A 15,302-nucleotide genomic window follows, 5' to 3' on the forward strand; every position below is an offset into this window, starting at 1 on the left:
TGTACAAAAGCATGAATTAACTTATCGATAATTTCTGAAAAAAGAGCATTTAATTCTATAAGAAGAATGGGTCATCAATAAGTGCTCATCAAAGTATTTGTGTTTTATTTCTGTTTAATAATTTTTATTTCCGATATAATTAATTCTTGCCGTCTCTATAAAGAATGTATAAAACCTCAGCAATTTACCCATGGCTACTAAGCGTTGAATTACTTCCAATCGAACTTCCGCACTTCTAAAATTAAGAGAATACAGTTTAATGTTTTCCATCGAAAACGAGGTAATATGAAAACATTAGTAAAAATGCTTATAGAATTGAAATTAAAATAGCATCATTGACTTAATATCTCAGTCTTATTTCATTACATTGCTTTAACATAAAAGGCCCATATATCACAACGCTCAGGGGAATCATTTTCATCATATTATATTTGATCAGCAGAGAAATAGTTCCCTATATAGATGAAAACTGAGTACTTGTAATCTAATCGTCTGTCTGTCTGTCTAGCTATTCCTCCGTTAGTCTGTTTGGATATTGTTTTTCTCAGACATGTATTCTGAATGTACTAATCACGTGACTGTCATGGGGGTGTCTCAATTCAATACATAGTGGGGTACACTTTGTCATTCATATAAGCATTAATGTCATGTGATAATACACGAATAACAGTTTTACAAAGGATCATTCTCTATAAGGCCGTTTTGCGGCCTAAAATGACTTAAAATTTTCAGATAGTATTTTTTCCCTTAAAAAATTGCATGGATCACTAGGCTTATATTCCAAATTAATGAGAAAAATTGGTTGGTTAATGAAACAATATTTTTTTTATGATATAGGGTCACAAAGTAAGGTACTATACGGTCCGTAATAGCATTAGAGTAATTGGATTTTAACTCAAGAGGGTGGCTGTGTTAGGTAACTCCTACGCAAGTCATAACTAACTTTAACCAACACCAAAATTTGCATGTGAATTTCTTATAAACATAGAAAGTGACTTTCAAATTATAAATTTGGTTAAAGGTGGTTATGCCTTTGTCTATATATAGCTAAAACAGGTTAACCGGTTTGAGTGAACTAGCTCTGTGAAACTACATGTACATAAAACTAACAACAACACTATATCTTTACTTTCTCCCAAAATATTTTTTAGGGAACTTAGAAAAGGAAGAAACAATATATAAATATACTAATTAAATTACGAGTCGAGAAGAAAACGGCGCTCCTCGAAAATTGTCAACACGAGTGACAATAATTTTTCAATAAAAAAAAAAACTACATGTATTTGTCTCGTGCAAAAATATGAAATATACGAACAATTCAAAATAAAGTTCAGTCGTTGCGGCACAAGTAACCAAAATTGAATGAATCAAGAAGAAGAAAAAAATAATGCAATTTGCACAAGACAATGAAAATATTCAAAATTTTCGTACTGACGTTTACAAAAAAAGCCCTTACGATATTATACACTAATAAGTAATGACAATACTGCCCCCCCCCCCCCCCCCCCCCACCCCCCCACGAAATAGGTTTTTCACGTTTGGCGAGTTAAGGTTTTTTTGGGGTTTTTTTTTTTGTTTTGTTTTTGTTTTTTTTTTTTTGCTTGTCAAGAAATTTCTGGGATTGGATTTTTTTTTTTTTTTTGAACTGGGTGGACCCCCCCTGGAAAAAATTTCTGGATCCGCGCCTGAATGAAAAACGAAAATGCAAAAATAATTGGACCGTGATATCACCACGTGTGCGACTCACGCGTGAAAAAATAACATGGCAAATTAGTAAAATTGTTGGAACTTTGTAGTAACGTTAATGTAAACGCCTATTAGCAACAGTTTTCTAAAATGACTTAATGCAAAACATTCCACGTGAGTGTTCTTACTCACGAATTACAGACAATTCACACGTGAATTTTGTAAATAAAAATATGAAAATTCAATGCACCCTGCACCGAATTACCGGCGACGCCAATGTAGTAAAATATAACATTTTACTATGAAACAATACCTTATAGTGATATATATAAGGTGACGACTAAGACACAAAGTCTACATATTGGTAAACAGGTACAGGTGTACAACAGTATAGGAAACAGGTAACACACACACACGTGGTGACTGGTTTGAGGACTGGACTTGACTGACGATAGGAAGCGTGCTGGCCAGCACGGGTGGATGGATATGAGGTCAGGGTAATAGGTCATAGGAATATATTTACATACACAATTTCACTACAGGCCTTTACTTCTGTATACACGGCCACAAAAGACTACAAATTAATAAAAATATGGTGTTGAACGTAAACTCATCATCCTTCAATCTACTTTCACCTGTAAATGAAATAAGAAAAATTATTCTTTACTTTTACTTTCAGCATTTATTCAAAGATTCATTCCCTTTATTTATTCAAAAATTCATTCTCTTCATATTGATTCATACCTCCAGTAGTTTTTGATACAATCAAATCTCCCTCAAAGTCTTTTGCATTAGTTTTTCCTTGGAAGTTGGGATAACTCTTCATGGTTGTAGATAATCTCAGCTTCCCCCTTTTAAAGTTTCACATCCGTAAGAAAAACCAGCTTTGATCCTCTTTTGTCTACAAATCTGCACACCATGGCCAAATATTTCCCGGCACTGATGTCGGTGTACGCATCCACCATGACAACGTAGGACCCGCCTGTCTTATGTCAATATGGTCACCAATTTCAGTCAATGGATTCAGTGGCTGTGGATTCACTTCGGTATGTTGTGTTCTTACTGTTTGGCAAATGTTGGAGATCTGTGACTCCTAATGTATTCAGCAACGACTCATACAGTTTCAGGTAGGGTTGATCAGAAAGTACTTTAGTATCTGGAAATCCTTTTATTCCAAGATGTTTTTGGTCATGGTTTCAAATCCTTTAATCCCAAGATTTCTTTCTTTGTCATGGTTTTAAATGCTGCCTTAATGCCATTGTCCATTGCCATCTCTTTGAAAACCTAATCTTTCGCCTTGTGCTCCTCGGACGACTTTGGCTTGATGACAACAAATAGGCTGGTGGAAGCACAACCAGTAGTATTCAAGACCTTACTGCCTTTGGTGTCTAAAACAAAGGGCGTTTTGGCCGTTTAAATGGCGCGTTTTGAAATTAACTTTTAACTGTCAAGGAGGAAAGCCGAATCAATTTCTCTTCAGGTAATATATATATAACAGTATATGTTTATTTTTTAAATATTATTATAGCAACCGAAGCTAATTTTTTTTTGTTTTTGAGTAATGTAATCAAACTATATGCCATTAAAAGGAGCTCATTAAATGCAGTACAATACTTTTTATTTCAGGAATATACCTTTATGAGAAAAAAAGTTGCGGCATTTTAAAGACATGAAATTTCGGTCGTTTTCTAGAATTTTATCGCTTAATTAATAATGACTAACCCGGGTTAGAATAGGTTCTCAGTACCCCGTTGTTTGTCGTAAAAGGCGACTAAATGGGGCGGTCCTTCGGATGAGACCGTAAAAACCGAGCCCCAGCAGGTGTGGCACGATAAAGATCCCTCCCTGCTCAAAGGCCCGGAGTGCCGAACATGGGCTTAAATTTGCATCCCTTCACCGGCAATGGTGACGTCTCCATATCAGTGAAATATTCTCGAGAGGGACGTTAAACAGTATACAATCAATTAATCAATAAAGACTTAGATGAGAGCGCCCGGAGGTGGACCCGGCGAAGTTCTTTATTTCTTGTCAGATTTTCATGAAATTTTGTACCCTGACTGGAAAAGTTCTGATCTTTCCAATTCTGCCTTTGTTTCTTCTCTATCTATTAGCATTCATTAAGAAAGAAAAAAAGTTCATAATTTTTATTAAATGTATTGTAAAAACAAGCTTTTTTTTCATTGCATCAAAAATCCATCATGAGTAAATAACTTATATCACTTACAATGTACTTGTCATTAATTAACAAAATAATGAATTTCTGCTACATTAATACATATCAAATACTGAATCATTGCAACGTTGTTCCTTAACATGACAAATTGATCATGATGACATGAATATGTTTATCATTAAAGCGGAATATTACATATTGTATGTATATGGAATATATCTAGAATATAATTCCGGTTATGATAGTATTGTCTTCCCACAAATTTTTATTAAAATAGAAAATTAGGTGTTATGACTATTTGATACATTTTAATAAAACAAAATTGTAATAAATTCAATAAATTGTATATATTTTCATTATATTTAGTAAAATATGTATTTTGTTTAAGAAAAGAAACTCGTACATGTATAAGAAGAAAACAGATTGACTTTGAATAATTAGTGTCAGAATTTAACAAAAAGTACAAGTATTTTACAGTGTAAGAATTCAATTTGTCACCCAAGGTTTTCCTGTTTATTCAATATAAAACAGTTTTTGTACAAGTGAAAAAAAGGACTTTCTTTTACAAATATTGGCATGTCCAGCTAATGGATTTCTATTGTATTTTGGTAAACAATTTACCTATGAGTTTTTAGAGTCAGATGTTCAATAAGCATGATAATCAAATAATTGCGTAATAGTGTTAATCTCTTTTGTGATTTTGTCTTTTTGTTAAGAAGGCCTAAGGGTCTGAAGTCAAGCCCAGGTGTTCAAGTTTACTCAATTACCGTGGCGGTCATTTTTATGTCACGTGATCACTCTGTTTAATTAATCGTCTTTATTTGGAAAATTTTTACAACTTTCGGCTATTCATTAAGAAATTCTAAATTTTGATTGGCTAAAATCCTGTAATCCAAAGACGTGGAATCGTCGGTGAAAATTCGCCCAAGCTTGGTCACTTTCATCGACGATTTCAAAGAATAAACTTCAGTTATTAAAAATATATTATTTCTTTATTCTTTGGATGTTTACAGGTATGTAAATCATATAATTTTTAGTTAATTAATTCGTTTTCTATTAAAGCAATTCTTTTTATGCTCATAAATAAATTTTTAAAATATTAAGTATTTTATTGATAAGTATTTTTATTTATTTCTTGATTCTAAATTTGAGCTTGAGTTAAGTTTCCCCTAAAGATTTTATTGTTGCATAAGTTTTATGCATAGTGGCCTCATTTAGTATTTGTATAGTTTGTAGTTGTATGTTTTATTGTAATAAACGGGTTTAGCGACAGTCTCAAATAAATGTAGCGTTCTTAGAATTGTAATTTGAAATTTAGCGCCATTATATTCATTGCGCGCTCTTTAATATAAGGAGGTAAAAATGTTATTTGTTTGTATCGAAAAGCGCTGGAAAAGTAAATTGTAAAATGACTTTAGAGATAAGATTGTAAGTACACAAGCTTTTGATTGTTATGATTACCTTTATATTTAAATGATTTTAGTTCGGACTAGTTTCCACTTCAATGATCTATGATTAAAGTTAAAAGAAAAGTGTAAAATAGATAATGTTTTATTTCCAAATTTTCTCTGTTTAGTAATTCATGCTACGAGACTGTCCGCTGTAACATTAGTGGTTTAGATTTATATTATATCTATGCAAGTTTAGATTTTCAATTTACAGAGGGATTTTTCCTAAATTGTTCAACCCTCTGTACAGTCACCAGGATTAACTTTAAAACATATTTTTATAATATTTTACATTGTATTTGTAACTGGTGACTGTTTGTTTATAAGATTATTAAATACACTTTCATCGACGATTTCAAAGAATAAACTTCAGTTATTAAAAATATATTATTTCTTTATTCTTTGGATTTTTACAGCCACCGTAGAGGGCAATCCAAGCCAGGAAGTAGCCCCACGTGTAGAGCAGTCCAAATAAGGAATAAAGTTAAACTTTCCCCAAGCGAGTGATTCCCCTAATAAACAAAATACAACACAAGTTCACGTGTAACCCTAAATAACAACGTGACAACTGGTGGAGACATCCTTGAGATCCCTAATCTCTGACTCGCATGCGCAGATACAACCTGAGAAAAAGAAAAAACATGTCGACGGGAACGCCAGAGAATGCCTCGACTACCAGTAACACACAACCAAATAGCCTTCAAGCAGAAATCATGGCCACCGTCCATGAGAAAAATGAAGAAATAGAAATTCTAAAGCAAAGAGTGGAGGAAGAAAAACAAAGACAAGAACAGAAAGAGCAAGAGCTAGCGTCTGTGAAACAACAACTACATGCACTTAAACAACAACAACAACAACAGCAGCAACAACAACTGCAACAACAACAGCAACAAGCACCCCCACCCCCACCACAAGTGCAACAGCAATCTACTTCCAGCCCAGGACCAGCTACAACAAAACTGTCCAACATCAAGCTGGAGAAGTTTGACGGAAGAACATCTGCCGTTCAGTGGTGGATGAAATTTATGGCATTTATATCGATCCAAGGTCTGTCAGAACAGACAGCCATTTTACACCTACCCTTCTTCTTAATCGGTGCAGCAGAGACTTGGTACAATTCTTTGGAAATGGTGAGAAAATTAACATTGACAACGATTCAAGAAGCCTTCATCAACCGTTTCAAGCCGCCTTCAAATCACGCCTTTGATCTTCTGGACATGAACCAAGGAATCGCAGAAACTGTTGAAGAATTTATACACCGGGTGACCGAAAAAGCCACGGACTTGAAAATGGACACTAATCAGACCATGGGTAAAATTATCAGAGGATTGAAGCCAAAAATAAAAGCAGACATGGTAAAAGTGAATCCTAAAAACATGGAGGAACTACGAACACATGCCATGCTAGCAGAAATGGCCCAAACTATAAGTAATGACGACAATGTACAATCCGCAAATAGTGCCGCAGTCTGCAATGCAATGACATCGCTGGAGGAACGAATGAGTGCCTTGGAGACGTCAAACATTAACGTGCTCCAGCAAGCCCGACGTTTCAATAACTCAAACCCACAGAAGCCCTCCTTTAACAACGCCCAAGGCCAGCCGCAGAGGGGTCCTCAACACCAAGGGTACAGGGAGCCTGAGCAGAGGAACCAGAGTCCCCAGCAAAAGTCCTCCCGGCGCTGCTACAGATGTGGTGAGTCTTGTGATTCATTTTATAATTGTAGAGCCAGAAATCAAAAATGCATGTATTGTGGTAAATTTAATCATTTATGGGGATGCTGTCGTAAATTAGAATATGACATTAAAAATGGCAAAGTTCGACGTACTGACATACAATCCTTGACGACTAATAACTCTGCATAGGGATTCGAGCCTGTCTTTAGGAAAGTTTCTAAAGATGGGCACAATGACAAATGTCCTAGGGTAAATGTGGTGACACATATGTCCAAAAACACAGTCAAAGTTAGTATCAAGGGACAAACAACAAGTGCCCTTGTAGATTCAGGTGCTGCAGTGACAATTTTGAGTAAAGTGTTCTTTGAAAAAACTGCTTATTGTGGGTCAAAATTACAAACTCCAGATTTCCCTCATGTCATAGGTGCTAGTGGTCGACATTTAAAAGTGCTAGGCAAAACAAACATTGAATTTGCAATTAATGGTACTAGATACAACTTTTGTGCTCATATTGTCGATGGTTTACATCACTCCTTTATTTTAGGAATTGACTTTTTATGTGCTTCTAACACCACACTAACCTTTGCTGATACTAACACAATGCACATTCCAGACAAAAATGGTGCACCAAATGTTTGTGTTATTAACACTAACTCAGGGTTAGCTAGACTTAATCACCCAGTAGAGTTACCAGCAAGGTCAGAAACGATTGTTCAGGTCAGAATTTCACGCCAACAACAAGACCGAGAAGTGCTACTTGAACCACATGGTAAACTTTTAGCTAAAAAGTTAGGTGCGGCAAAATGCCTGGTTAAGGTTCACAAACAAAAGGGTGTCATGAGAATTATGAATCCTCAATGCAATGAAATTTTCTTGCCCCAAAATTATGTTGTTGCTCATGTTATGGAAATAGAAGAAAATCACATTTTTCCTTTGGACTCAACAAAACAACATCATGGCAAAAGCAAAATTCCTCAAGTCAATCAAATCACTCCAGAAATTGAAAAGCAAACTAAAATTCATTTCAATCTTGACAATGCAGATTTGGATTCTTCTCAAAAACAAATTTTGCTAGACTTTTTGGCTAAACACAGAGACAATTTTGCTCTTGACTTAACAGAATTAGGCAAAACAAGTTTACACAAACACCACATAGAAACCAAACCTGGCTCACGACCTGTTCGTTTACCCTTTTACAGAACATCTCCACACTCATCTAGGGAAATTGATAAACAAATACAAGAGATGCTTGACAATGACATTATACAACCATCAAACTCTGAATGGCACTCACCAGTGGTTCTTGTCAAAAAGAAAAACAATACATACAGGTTCGCATGTGACTACCGTGCATTAAACAAGATCACAATCCCCATGTCATTTCCCTTGCCTCATATTGAGAGTGTGTTTGATGCCATAGGTGAAGCTAAAGCAACATACTTTACCAATCTCGATTTGATGTCAGGTTTTTGGCAGATGGAGTTAGACGAAGGTAGTAGGCAAAAAGCAGCTTTCATTACACAAAGTGGTGTTTACGAGTGGAAAAGAATGCCTTTTGGATTGCAAAATTCTCCAATTTCTTTTCAAACATTAATGGCAAATGTTCTCAGAGGTTTGAATTGGAAATCTGTCCTCGTTTATGTAGACGACATTTTGATCTTTTCTAACTCATTCGATCAACATCTCAAACATTTAGGCCAAGTTTTTGATCGTCTAAAAGAAGCAAATTTGAAATTACAGCCCACAAAATGCCACTTTGCTGTGAAAAAGCTCAAATTTTTGGGTCACATTATTTCTAAAAATGGTATTCAAGTAGACCCAGAAAAAACCAAAGCCATGAGTGAATTTCCCACTCCCAAAACACAAAAACAAATTCGTAGCTTTTTAGGGATGGCAAATTACTATCGTCGCTTCATTCCAAACTTTGCGAAAATTGCAACCCCTTTAAATGCACTTTTGTCAAAAGAAAAAAGGTGGGAATGGACAGATTCTTGTCAAGATGCCTTTATGACACTCAAAAACAAACTGGTAAGTGCTCCAATCCTTTCCTACCCTGATCCAAACAGGCCATTCATTCTAACATGTGACGCCTCAGACACCTCAATTGGTTATGTATTAGGTCAATTGGATGACGACAACAAAGAGTATGTTGTGGCATATGGAGGTAAGTCACTTTCCCCAGATCAGCGTAAATTCACAACAACTGAAAAGGAATGTTTAGCTGTCCTGACTGGGATAGAAGCTTACAGACCATACTTAGTTCATGGTAAGTTTACAGTTGTGACCGACCATAAGGCTCTAGTATGGTTACAAACCGCAAAACATACAGGTAGATTAGAGAGATGGGCACTAAAATTACAAGAATACTGTTTTCAAATGGTACATCGTCCTGGCAAAAGTAACTGTGTTGCAGATGCGCTCAGTAGACGACCATATACAGACTCTGAGGTAAGTAGTCAAACAATCAGTTCACTTGAAAATAGTTCCACACTCACCTCTGAAGACAATACTGTAGTTGTCAGTTCATCAGAAGACATCGAAGAAGAAAAATGTCCTCTTTTTGTTTACCTAGGATACTCTGATGATCCCAAAGAAATAAATGTACTCTCTACAGAAGAGGTAAGTGAAGAACCAAAATCAGTCAATTTGACAGACCTTCCAAAATTGCAGCAAGAGTGCCCAGATTTTCAGCATATCTACGCATATCTAAAAGACAATATACTTCCTGATGATGCTAAAACCAAACAGGTAACAGTCGCAGAAGTTAGGCACTTTGACTTAGTTGATGGAATTCTTTACCATTGGTACCAGAGAAGGGTAAAGAAAGCAATAGATGATGAGGTAAAACATGTCAGACAAATTGCTCTTCCCCGAGTCCTTCGACAAGATGCTTTATTTGCATATCATGATAGCATTGCAGGAGGTGCCCACTTAGGCATAGAGAAGGTAAGACACGCTTTGGTTCTCAAATACTATTGGCCAAAGATGTATCAGGATGTTATAGATTATGTCAGGTCATGCGATAGGTGTCAACGTGCAAAACGTGACTACAATCCCTCAAACCCTCCAATGAACCCCCTACCCCCAGCTAAGCGTTTTGAACGCTGGCACATTGACATTCTAGGGCCACTATATAAAACAAAAGAGGGGTTTGAATACATTTTGCTCTGTGTTGATGCAGGTACAAGATGGGTTGAAGCATTTCCATTGCAGACACAATCGGCAGCGGAAACTGCCAATGTTCTTTATTGTGAGATATTTTCTCGCTATGGTGCTCCCAAAGTGTTGTTCTCTGACAGAGGTAGAAATTTCATGTCAAAACTAGTTAATGCATTGTGCGAGTTATTTGACATTAAACAGCATCATACCTCTGCATACCACCCAAATACAAATGGTCTAGTTGAGAGACAAAACAGCACTGTAGCAGCTTCTCTTAGAACATATTGTGGTAAGAACCAAGAAAAATGGACTCATACTTTACCTGGTGTCCTAATGGGTTATCGTAAGTCCCCATCTCTTCACTCCACTGAATACTCCCCATACTATTTGTTATTTGGTGAAGAGATGAGATTGCCATTTGATGTAGCTCTCGAACCCAAGGACAATCTTAACAAAGATGCAAAAGAGCATATTCATGACTTCATAAATCGCTTAAAGGTCACAAATGAAATAGTACAAAACAATATTCAGTGGCATCAGCAACAGAATAAAGAGCGCCATGACCTTAGAGTCAAGCTACCAGACTTTAAGCTTTATGACAAGGTTTTGATAAAGGTCAACAAGGTACCCAAAGGTCTTTCAAGCAAATTGTACGACAAAGCTGATGGTCCTTATCGCATAATTGAATTAGGGCCAAACTTCACTTACAAACTTGAACGGTGCAGTGACAACAAGGTGAGTTCATCATTCATGAATGCTACAAATCTCAAACTTTATCATGACCCTCACATAGACAGAGCACACTTACAAAATGATGCACAAAATCAACATGTCACGCATGATCCATCACAAGACACAACAGTTCAAAATCAGGATCCACAGCAAACTCATGCACATCATGAACAAACAAATGCAGACAATCACGACCCAGAAAATCCACTTCCTACTGATCAACCACCACCTCCCACACCTACTCCACAAGGTCAAACGGCAGGTACACACACACCCACTGCCCCGCCCACAACATCAATTCCCCATGACCCAAATAAAAAGTGGAAACTGAAAAGGTTATTAGCTGGGAGATACAAACATGGTAGAAGGGAAGTCAGGGTTGAGTGGGAAAATGGGTCAACAACTTGGGAACCCGATAGTTGTTTTGACAAAGACATGCTGGAAGAAATAGACAGAAAGTTTACAAAACATGGGAAACGTAGGAAAACTTGCTTTAAGCATAAATACTAACTCTTATATCCCCTAAATAACATTATGTTGAATTTAATGGGTTTAATAAATTAAACACATATTTTTAAAGGCCTGAAATACTAATCAAATTAACAAAAACACAGGTTGATAGGAACTAGGGCAGAAACCTATATGGTAAACACTAGTTAGGTTCCAAAGTTGCAATCCTCTGTAATTATGTATAATTCTGCAGATATACAGTGCATATTTCCTATATTTTGGTCATTTTTCTCTTTCTAAATTCATCTTTTACCAAATTTGATGTTAGAGAAATCAAACTTTTTGTACATATTTTTTTAAGTATGTTACAGTTAAATTAGTGCTAGATAGTTTGGGTGACGACTCAGTCTATCACCGATTTTTCTGCATCCAATCATCCTCTCTAATTTTTTTTGCATTTTTGGTATTTTATAGCACCATTATGGGGGATCCTGCAAAACTTTGTGTTCCTTTTGGTGGCCTTACTAGTCCTTCACCCTGCATCTACAACGTCGATTAAGTCTAAAGAAAAGATTATTCAAAGGATTAACTATGGTGTTCTATTCAAGGAGGAACCAAACATCATACTTGCACAAGAATACTGGTTGAACACATTTCGTATTCCACTTCCAAAGAGGTTTGCCATTCCCCAACAAATCCTGAAATGCCCAAAATCTGAACAATATTGTATGACATATAATAACATTGCTAGATTTATTCACAATTTACATGTTGAAGTTATGAGTCATTACAATGAAACAATGCAATCAATTCGGGTTTTGATTCCTAGTGTAGACCTAAATGTTCAACAAAAGAGACAGACAAGGTCATTATTACCATTTGTAGGATCATTGTCCAAAAGTCTTTTTGGTACAGCTACAATGGATGATGTGAATATACTTGCGTCCCATATTAACATGTTGACAAGGCACTCTAACCAAATGGCTAAACTTTTAGTTCAACACAGTGATCATTTGTCATCTTTTATGCAACTAACAGACTCAAGAATTACTAACTTGAAAAATGGTATTAAAAACAATGCTCAAGCTATATCCCTTTTAGCTAACAAACTCTCTAACATAAATCAGTTAGTGTCCACAGTAACAAATTTTTCAGAAATTTTGGTCAGTCAAGTTAACAAAGTTACTGTATTCAAAAGCAGACTTGATAAGTTAGAGACAGCAATTCAAACTCTAGTGGAAGGAAAACTTTCACCTTTTCTGATTTCAAAACATTTGTTGAGACATACAATTAAAGAAATTTCTCGTTTGTTAGATAAATCCTACAAAGGATTTCATTTGGTACACTCTGACCCTTCTTATTTTTACTCAGAAGGTCAATTTGTTTATGCCAGGCAAGGAACAATACTGTATGTAACCATTAAATTTCCTATTTCTTCTCAGCGAAACAGCATGCAAATGTTTAAAGTTATCTCCATGCCTGTTCCTATGTCAAGCAATGCTACTAAAGGTCAAGCAACCCAACTATTGTCCTTACCAGACTATTTTGCTATAACTCAGCATCAGGATAAATACATTTCATTAAAAGACAAAGATTTGATAAACTGTAAGCAGGACAAATCAGTAGTGTGTAACACCTAATTTTCTATTTTAATAAAAATTTGTGGGAAGACAGATACATTTTAATAAAACAAAATTGTAATAAATTCAATAAATTGTATATATTTTCATTATATTTAGTAAAATATGTATTTTGTTTAAGAAAAGAAACTCGTACATGTATAAGAAGAAAACAGATTGACTTTGAATAATTAGTGTCAGAATTTAACAAAAAGTACAAGTATTTTACAGTGTAAGAATTCAATTTGTCACCCAAGGTTTTCCTGTTTATTCAATATAAAACAGTTTTTGTACAAGTGAAAAAAAGGACTTTCTTTTACAAATATTGGCATGTCCAGCTAATGGATTTCTATTGTATTTTGGTAAACAATTTACCTATGAGTTTTTAGAGTCAGATGTTCAATAAGCATGATAATCAAATAATTGCGTAATAGTGTTAATCTCTTTTGTGATTTTGTCTTTTTGTTAAGAAGGCCTAAGGGTCTGAAGTCAAGCCCAGGTGTTCAAGTTTACTCAATTACCGTGGCGGTCATTTTTATGTCACGTGATCACTCTGTTTAATTAATCGTCTTTATTTGGAAAATTTTTACAACTTTCGGCTATTCATTAAGAAATTCTAAATTTTGATTGGCTAAAATCCTGTAATCCAAAGACGTGGAATCGTCGGTGAAAATTCGCCCAAGCTTGGTCACTTTCATCGACGATTTCAAAGAATAAACTTCAGTTATTAAAAATATATTATTTCTTTATTCTTTGGATGTTTACAGGTATGTAAATCATATAATTTTTAGTTAATTAATTCGTTTTCTATTAAAGCAATTCTTTTTATGCTCATAAATAAATTTTTAAAATATTAAGTATTTTATTGATAAGTATTTTTATTTATTTCTTGATTCTAAATTTGAGCTTGAGTTAAGTTTCCCCTAAAGATTTTATTGTTGCATAAGTTTTATGCATAGTGGCCTCATTTAGTATTTGTATAGTTTGTAGTTGTATGTTTTATTGTAATAAACGGGTTTAGCGACAGTCTCAAATAAATGTAGCGTTCTTAGAATTGTAATTTGAAATTTAGCGCCATTATATTCATTGCGCGCTCTTTAATATAAGGAGGTAAAAATGTTATTTGTTTGTATCGAAAAGCGCTGGAAAAGTAAATTGTAAAATGACTTTAGAGATAAGATTGTAAGTACACAAGCTTTTGATTGTTATGATTACCTTTATATTTAAATGATTTTAGTTCGGACTAGTTTCCACTTCAATGATCTATGATTAAAGTTAAAAGAAAAGTGTAAAATAGATAATGTTTTATTTCCAAATTTTCTCTGTTTAGTAATTCATGCTACGAGACTGTCCGCTGTAACATTAGTGGTTTAGATTTATATTATATCTATGCAAGTTTAGATTTTCAATTTACAGAGGGATTTTTCCTAAATTGTTCAACCCTCTGTACAGTCACCAGGATTAACTTTAAAACATATTTTTATAATATTTTACATTGTATTTGTAACTGGTGACTGTTTGTTTATAAGATTATTAAATACACTTTCATCGACGATTTCAAAGAATAAACTTCAGTTATTAAAAATATATTATTTCTTTATTCTTTGGATTTTTACAGCCACCGTAGAGGGCAATCCAAGCCAGGAAGTAGCCCCACGTGTAGAGCAGTCCAAATAAGGAATAAAGTTAAACTTTCCCCAAGCGAGTGATTCCCCTAATAAACAAAATACAACACAAGTTCACGTGTAACCCTAAATAACAACGTGACAGTATTATTCAAATGCACAAGGTGCATTATGATATAACTTTTGAAATAAAAATTAATAAATAAAATTATTATGCATATAAAACTTTTCAAGTTCAGCATTCTTTGCCATAAAATTATACAAACAATTTACAAAACACTGCACATCATAATATTTACTTTTATGATCATGCGAACACCCAATAATTATTTTTCAAAATCATAGGTAGTTAAAAGAAAAAACTGCCTTATAATGTTTGCATAAACTTTCAATGTCTCTGAATTCCGAAATCCCTCAAATCCCTGCTGAATTCAAACATTCTGGAATGTAACCTTCAAAATGTAACACACACACTGATATCCTGAATGTCATCACGACTTGGCCACTGGTACACACCTTGGTTTTTGTGCAGTCCAGGAATTTACCTACAACAGAATGACTTGATTCAGAATGAATCTGAATTTTGCATGCCAAGAAATCCCCCACCCAAATCGACAGTGTTAATTAGAGACCCGCTGTTCTGATAAGCGATGACTACTCTGTCCGTGCTGCAGGGGTCAGTGTTACCATGGTTTTATTACCTAATTTCCTTGCTGCTGGTCTTATCCCAAAAA

This window comes from Saccostrea cucullata, unplaced genomic scaffold, assembly GCF_032062105.1.
Source record: "Saccostrea cucullata isolate Sc308-1 unplaced genomic scaffold, CSIRO_AGI_Scuc_v1 ctg4869, whole genome shotgun sequence".
Classification (NCBI taxonomy): domain Eukaryota; kingdom Metazoa; phylum Mollusca; class Bivalvia; order Ostreida; family Ostreidae; genus Saccostrea; species Saccostrea cuccullata.